General features: G+C 42.7%; 1 non-coding gene across 1 annotated transcript; it reads right to left on the bottom strand.

The window, feature by feature from the left end:
- Positions 1-1,899: 1,899 nt before the first annotated feature.
- Positions 1,900-1,972, bottom strand: trnar-acg (transfer RNA arginine (anticodon ACG)). Its single transcript has one exon. It is a non-coding gene; the product is annotated as a tRNA-Arg (tRNA).
- Between the last annotated feature and the right edge of the window lie 6,003 nt (positions 1,973-7,975).

Below are 7,975 nucleotides of genomic sequence, written 5' to 3'. Positions count from 1 at the left end.
ATGGTAAAGTTGTTCAGTTCTCTTCCAGAAGAAAATCATAAGAGTTATTAATCTTGCATGTGGAGATCTGCTGAAATAAACTGGGAATTAATAAGCTAATTGTAGATGATGTAAATATAGGAGTTGCTGTTCTGATTTTGTAACATCCTTGCAGGCATAACCCTATAAAGTTGGTGCAAGTTCATAAGGAGATGTCACGTATGCTCCAAGATGGCATAACCAAAGTGAGTTTCAATGAATGGAGTTCACCCATCATCATGGTGCCAAAGCCAGGTAAGACCCAAAAGTTATGTGTGGACTATCACAAAGTCGATGTTGTTAGAGAAACTGGTGCATATACGCATCTGCAGTTGGAGGACTGTGTGGAAGAGATTGGAAGAGCAACTTACGTTTCCAAGTTGGACTTCCTCAAAGGTTACTGGCAGTCACCTTTGTCGGAAAGATCAAAGGCAATTTTGTAACGCCAACTGGACTGCAGAAATTTAAAGTAATGCCGTTTGTACGGAAAATACTTCATTCATATTTCACAGGTTAATGGACAAGGTAATTGCCAGATTGACGACTGTTTGGTGTGTGTTGTGCCTGGTGACATTCAGTCTCTCATGGATTGAATATTTACAACATTTCTCGGGCTTGTTTGATCGAATTCGGATGTCAAACTGATTTGTAAACCTAGCTGAAAATGAATCTGCCAAAGCCAAAGACACCTTCCTGGGCTATGTCGTTGAACACGGACAAATAGCCCCACGGGATGCGAAAACGAAAGTTACGGGGGATTTTTATACATTGTTGACGAAAAGAGCAGTATGACGGTTTACTGGATTGAGTGACTTTTACCGAAAGTTTGTGCTGACTGTTAGAAGTGGGACTGCTCCACTCACCGAATTGCTAAAAACAGGCAAGAAATTTCAGCGAACGCAAGAATTTCAAAAGGTATTTGACAGCCTAAATACTTTGTTAACCATTGCCAAAGTATCAGACACACCTAATTACACGAAGGTTATCAATGTGCCTATCGATGCCAGTGATGTGCATGTCTCTCTTCTTCTGACCCTCTAATAATGACCTGTAAACCAGTTTCATTTGTATTCTGTGTTTATGGGGCTTAATTATCAGACTTGTGTATTTTTGGAAAAGCATAATTAAGTCTACTTGAGATAGCTAAGTTTAGTTGGTATTCTATATTCTGTTCATTGTGATTCATTCCTTAGTTTTGTGAATAATTTTCTCTCTGTTTTAAAAACTGGAAGTCAACCTAGCTAAAGTATTCTAAGTAAATCTTACTATACAGTCACCAAAAAAAAAGCGACATTAAGCTCTGAATTTCCTGCATAAGAATGTTTTGAATGCTCTGGCCTCGGCAAAACGGGAGTTATGTTTCTCAGAGCAGAGCTGATTGTGAGGAGACATGATTAAATTGTCCGAGATAATGAGGAGCATGGAATTACAGATTGAAGGAAACATTTGCTCTTGATCGATCACGAGGGTTTGTAGATTTCAGACAAGACGCAGAAAGCTTTGAATACATCTGTAGGAAAACTTTATCAGTCTGCAGGTGGTAGACTCTGGAACTCACTCTCTATAAAGATTAGTTGGACATTTAACTGTTCATTCTTCTCTGATTCCATTGGCCAAGCAGTTTTTAAAAAAAAGCTCAAAGCCGACAATCCCCGCGAGCAACAGTGACGCGATTGGCGGCTTTGCAAAGTGGAAATGTGCCCATGACCAATATGTGCGACTATTTGGCTTCCCTCCTGTGATGACGCTGGAACATTGACTGTCATGTTCTCGTGGGCATTTAATGAAGGCATTCTCGTTCCAGCAGATTAAGATCTGATATCTTTTTTCGGCTGCAGAGAAATCAATTTTTAAATGCATTATAAAGGAGCACACTGCTCTCGAGCCAGGTAGGAATCGAACCTACAGTCTCCTGATCCGTAGTCAGGCGCGTTATCCATTGCGTCACTGGCCCGACGAATAAGGTGATACTTAAGAGCCGTGATGTTAGCACAGACATGATTAATAGCAGTGATGTTCATTAATTGAAAAAGCAATAAAGATAATCACTATCACTGCTTCAGTCCAATCTTCATCACCTTTCAAAGCAGGTTTTTTTTTCCCAAAAAAAAACACGTGTGCCCATTATTTCCGTCTCTGAAACATTTATAGCAAGGTAAGGGACAGAGGTGTTCATGGGGTACACTTTCCCATCAATCCCAGTCACTAATACACAGCCAAATGTCTCCCAACAGCATCACACAACAATGATTTCAAACAATATCATTTATTTTCATCTCTGTTCACACTAAAGATAGATAAACCAACAGTGATCTGATAAATTAAAACAAGATAAAACTGAACCAGGAATAGCGGTTGCTGACTGGGGTCTGTTTCTGGGAAGAAGACTCAGACTCTCTTTGGCTTAATTGGCGACCCCAGATACACTGTGTTTGGGTCCAGAGTCATGTAATGACCAAACACGAAACCTCTAACTGGGCTCTAGCACCTAGTGCTTCCCTCCCCTTTAGCCCTTACTCACCGACTATCGATTGGAGACGACAACATTTCGTTCCAATGATCACTCGCCGAAAGCATGCTCACCAATCATGTTAACCCTATACATGCTGCAGGACCCATCCCAACTGTTGAAGTATAATGCCCAATAGCGAAGAAGAGGCAGTCCTACCATGACCAAGCTGGAGGCACTGGCCCTCCAACCAATCCGAGAAACTTATGGGCGCGCTTGGGGCTCTGATCAATCATAGAATGCTGTTGGGCTAAACTAATCTAACCAGAACTTCCACATCCCAATGCTCAATCAAACTTCGTTTGAAAAATTCTTCCAGTTCAAAACACATTTGTTAATGATGATTCTGTTCCCTTTCCCGCAGATGAAAGTGAAGACTGCAGATCCTGGAGATCAGAGTCAGCATGAGAGTGGTGCTCAAAAAGCACAGCATGTCACGTAGCATCCGAGGAGCATGAAAATCTAAGTCTCAGGCAAGCACCCTCCATCAGTAACGTTTCACGCAGCCAATTTATGATCAATATTGCTACTATCCCTTATATTCCTTCATTCCCAGATTTCAGACACAGTGGTCTCACAGAACTTTTGTCTTTTGTTTTTCCAATCTACATTTATCTGATCGTTCTGGATTAGCATCATAAAGACTTATTCTTACCTCATCAAAAAAATCAGCAGACAGTTCAACACAATTTTCTATGAACAATTCGATTTTATCTTTCCTGAATGGAAAACATATTTTTTCACGTGGCACCTCATTTTGTCTGGTATGACCGTTTGCTTTAAACGGTAATCCTGTCAGTACTGAATTAATTTACAAAACGTTTCTCATGGCAAACTGAAAGTGTGTACCTTTTCAAGATGAGGGAATATGTCTGAATGAGTTGTAACTTGGACATGCTTACTGGTGCCAGGAAGCGGTGGAAGGTATACATACTTTTCCACTTTCACCAATATTCAATCCCACTGAAGTCCACCATTTGCCAGCACAATGCAGGACATTTTCTGTCATGATCCTCTGGTCCAGTATTCCTTGCATCCCAACAACTGGCCAGACCATTCCATAAAATCACAGAAGTTGCGACTTTACCACCTGGTAGGGCACCATCAATATTGCATGCAGCTCTGGTTACTGAATGTTGGAAAAATGTGAAAGGACTGGAAAGGGTTCAAAGGAGGTTTACTAGGATGGTGGCTGGTGTGGATCGAAGTTCATTCGACCAAAATCTGAGGAGACTGACGTTGTTTTCGTCGGAGAGAAGAATGTGGATAGGTGACTTAATCATGACTTAGATGATTATCAGAAGGTAAGATAGAGTGGAGAGTGAGATCCGCTTTCGTCAGACGGCGAAAGCCAATACGAGGAGCTATAGTATTACATTGAATGCCGATTGATTTACGATAGATAACTGTGTTAATTTCTTTACCCAGAGAGTAGTACGGGCGGGAATCAGCCTGCCTGCAACAGTCGTAGACTGGCTGAATATAAGGGTATTTCAATGTGCATTGGACATATATATGGATAATAATGTAACGGTGAAGGTTAGATGGGCATCACATTTCTTTCACAGGTCAGTGCAAGATCGAGGACCGAAGGGCCTGCACTGCGCTGTAACGTTCTAATGTCTAAGCTAGAAGACCTGCTGGGTTACCATACCTCTCCTCACTTTGTAACTTTCCAGACACATCTTTCAGTGATTTGTCAGCACTTCATCAATCCAGGCAACTGTATTTCCTCCTCTGAATTTTATCACTCCAAAATGGGGAGAGATAAACAGAGTCAGTGACAAAGCTGAGATCACCGACGTTCTGTATGGAATCAATAAAAAATATCTTGATCTTCCAGTCTCCGGTGACATCAATATTACACTGTGTTCCTAAGGCACCATTTCAGACTCCGGTCTGCTGCAGTGCACCTTCAAGGCACAGTACAAGCTGGAAGAACGGCACCTCATTTTCTACTGACTGACTATGCAGCCTTCAGGACCCAGCATCGAGTTCAATCATTTCAGATCCGCCTTCTTCCGCATTCTTTTCTCACCCGCACGTCCCATTAGTTCCAAAAACGGATCGTTGGACTCGAAACATTTACTCTCCTTTCTCTCCATAGATGTAGAAGAGCTGATGAGTTTTGTTGATTCATTTTGTCTTTTCTTCAGAGAACGTTTTTCCATTGAAGGCTGCAGGAAACGTCTGATTCCAGGAGAAGTTGTTCAGCGGAGATGAGAAGAATGACAAAGGGCTGGACCATTCCCGCTGTGAAGGTAGATGAGCCAGCCTGGGGTTGTTAATCCAAGTGCAGAGAAGGCTGTGTGAGAAACTGATTATTGTGCACATATTATGAAGAGGAGAGATATGTGTGACCGAAATAAGCATGTTTTGGGAAGTAATAATATGCAGTAGCATAGATTAAAAGCAAGAGACAAGCGATTTAACGGAGATTTAGAATAAATATTTTCACCCAGACAGTGGTGTTTGTCTGGAAGTCACTATCTGAATGTGTGGTATTGCTACGTGTCAGTAGAATATTTCAGCAGTAAATAGCCAAGCACTTGAATAGCCAGAGCACACTTGGATAAGCACCTGGTACTGGAAAATGTGACGAAGGCAGACATGCGTGAGATGGGATTCCCGATGCAAAGGCAACCCTGTGTGCTTAAAAAGGCCTGCTTGCGTGGCTCTGCGGCGCAAGAGAAAGCCCGTTGAATTTCCCCGTGATTGCTGAAGTTGTTATTCCAAGATCATCGATTTGCATCTCACCAGAATCGTGGTTTAGTTCATGGTTTGATACCTGATCAGACAAGACTCGGCTGTTCCTCTGCAAAGCCTGCAATATTAGTGCAGAAACCCAATTGTCTTGAAACGGACATTGTTTTGTCTCACAAATGAACAGTTTCGATGTCTATTGAAGATAGAGCTCGATTATTATATCTGTTAGCCAGTAGGAAACACGATGATGTTGATAGGCTGTAAAAAGACATTAACATACTGGCTCAGCCATGATGATACCGAATGGCGGGGCGGGACAGGAGCGGTGTGAACAATGGCCTCCTCATGTTCCGTCCTGACTGGGCTGTTTCTGGCCCAAGTCTTTAAATACTAACATAATGAGGGCAATGTGAATCTACATCAAGAAATATTAAGGTCGCACGTGTACCTCGCTGCCCTCTCAGCTGGATGAGACAAATCCTGTCGTAGCTTGAGATCAGAAAGTGGAGATTTCTCACAATTGTTTGGTCAGGATGAACATAGGCTTCCAGGTGGACCAACAGAACAGGCGTCCACGTGGATTCTGGGGTTTCAGGGGCAGACTCGCCCTTTGCAAGGCTGTACTTCTGGCAAGGTAATGAATGTGAATATCTGACATTTTGAATATTATGCTGGATTCTTGCTACTTTGCACTGTGCCTCACGGGTGGCATAGTGGTTCATTGATTAGCATTGCTGCCTCACAGTCTTGGGCAACTGACTGTGTGGATTTTTCACGTTCTCCCTGTGACTGCGTGGATTTGCTCTGGGTACTCCGGTTTCCTCCCTCACTACAAAGATATACAGGTCAGGTTAATTGGTCATGCTCAATTTCCCGTAATGTTCGATGCATCTGTCAAGGGAAATGAGTTTGGGTGGGTTACTCTTTGGAGGTGTGGACTGAATGGGCCCAAAGGCCTGCTTCCACACAGCAGGGAATGTAATCTCATCTAAACTGGAATTCAATTAGCTCTTGCCTATCATTGCTCTTTGTCTCCTATTTATGCAAACCATGGCACGTGCTCTTGGATGTTGAAATGCTGAAGATTGTTGACGTTGTGTGCAATGTGGGTCATTGTGTCGTATGAACTTTGCAAAGGAACTTGTTGCAGTGTCAGTGAATCGAATTCTGTGACGAATTGAAACTGATGGAAGGAAAATCCCAATACAGTCGTGACCAAAAATTGCCCGTGATCAACGCAGGAAGCCACGGTAAACTTATATTCAGTAACCCCTCCCCCACTCAACTATTGTACTCTATGCTACTTTCTCCCCAGCCCCACCGTCCTCTCGCTTATTTCTCCACGCTTCAGGCTTTCTGCCTTTATTCCTCATGAAGCGCTTTTGCCCTAAATGTCGATTTCGCTGCTCCTTGGATGCTGCCTGAACTGCTGTCCTCTTCCAGCACTACTAATCCAGAATTACATTCAATAGCATCTTTTTTTAAACACGTTTTTCTCTGTCCTTTTACTGAACCTGATGCGACATAATGGATGAACCATAATCAGTACAACCACCTCCGAGGAGGGTTTAAATTCAGATCCACAGCAAAAAATTTAGTAATTGGATTTCTGGCCTCAGTGGCAAGAACAGGAGCCTATGATGCCAACTCCATTGGGGCAATTGATCAGGTTGCCGTGCTTCTACAGCAGACTAGAAGTGTCTGAACTGCCGATGTTGAGAGGATGATCCACGCCAGGCGTTCATTTCACTGATATTGGCCAGGATGATTGCAACATCAGGCTGAGAACAGCTCGACGACCGAATATTACTCTGCAATAAAGGCTCTTTGGCCCTTGATGTTGCAGCCAACGCGATCCTAATCAGAAGTCCAGCTTAACGACATTTTATCATTTTCACTCAAAAGATCATCCCCTAATCATTTAAAATCCCTAAAAGTTGGTGCATCTCCGACTGTTGAATGCTAGGCGTTCTGCACCTTTTCTACTCACTGAGAATAGAACATACCTCGGCATCTATCAGCCGCAATTTAAAGCTGTGTGCCCTGGTGCCGACCATCACCATTTGTAAAAAAAAGGTCCTTCACTGCCCACCTTAAGAAAGCATCTGATCATCTTGTATGTCTCTATTAAATCATCTCTCAAAGTTCTTCTCTCTGTCATAAACAGCCCCAGGTCCCTCAGTCTTTCCTCGTAAGACTTTCCCTCCAAAAAAGACAGCATCGAAGTTAATCTCCTCTGCACCCTTGCCAATGATTGCACATCCGTCCGATGCTGTGGCGACCAGAACTGTATGCAATTCCACAATTGCTGCCACCAGAGAACTTCTGGAGTGCAATATGACCTCATGGCTCTGAAACTCAATCCCTATCCCAATAAATCAAACATTCCGTGCTCCTTCCAAACAAACCTGTCAACACGGGTGGTAATTTTCAGAGTTTTTTGCACAGTAGCACCGAGTCTCTCTCCTCATCTTAACTTGCAAGAATATTAATTTGAGCCCAGAACTCTTTCTTCTTGTTGCTCCTTCCAAAGTGAATGACCTCACATTTTTCCACATTAATTTCCATTTGACACCTCTGAGTTCAGTTATGCAGGTAGTTCATGTCCCACTGCAAACTGCAGAAACATTCGGCACTGTTGATAACTCCATTGAGCTTTGTGTCATCTGAAAAATAACTGACCCATCATTTCATGCCCTAATCCAGGTTATTTATAGAAATGACAAACAGCAGTGGACCGAA

This window comes from Hemiscyllium ocellatum, unplaced genomic scaffold, assembly GCF_020745735.1.
Source record: "Hemiscyllium ocellatum isolate sHemOce1 unplaced genomic scaffold, sHemOce1.pat.X.cur. scaffold_89_pat_ctg1, whole genome shotgun sequence".
Lineage (NCBI taxonomy): Eukaryota > Metazoa > Chordata > Chondrichthyes > Orectolobiformes > Hemiscylliidae > Hemiscyllium > Hemiscyllium ocellatum.
Note: the sequence above shows the minus strand (reverse complement) of the source record. Positions and strands in the feature narration are given on the sequence as shown.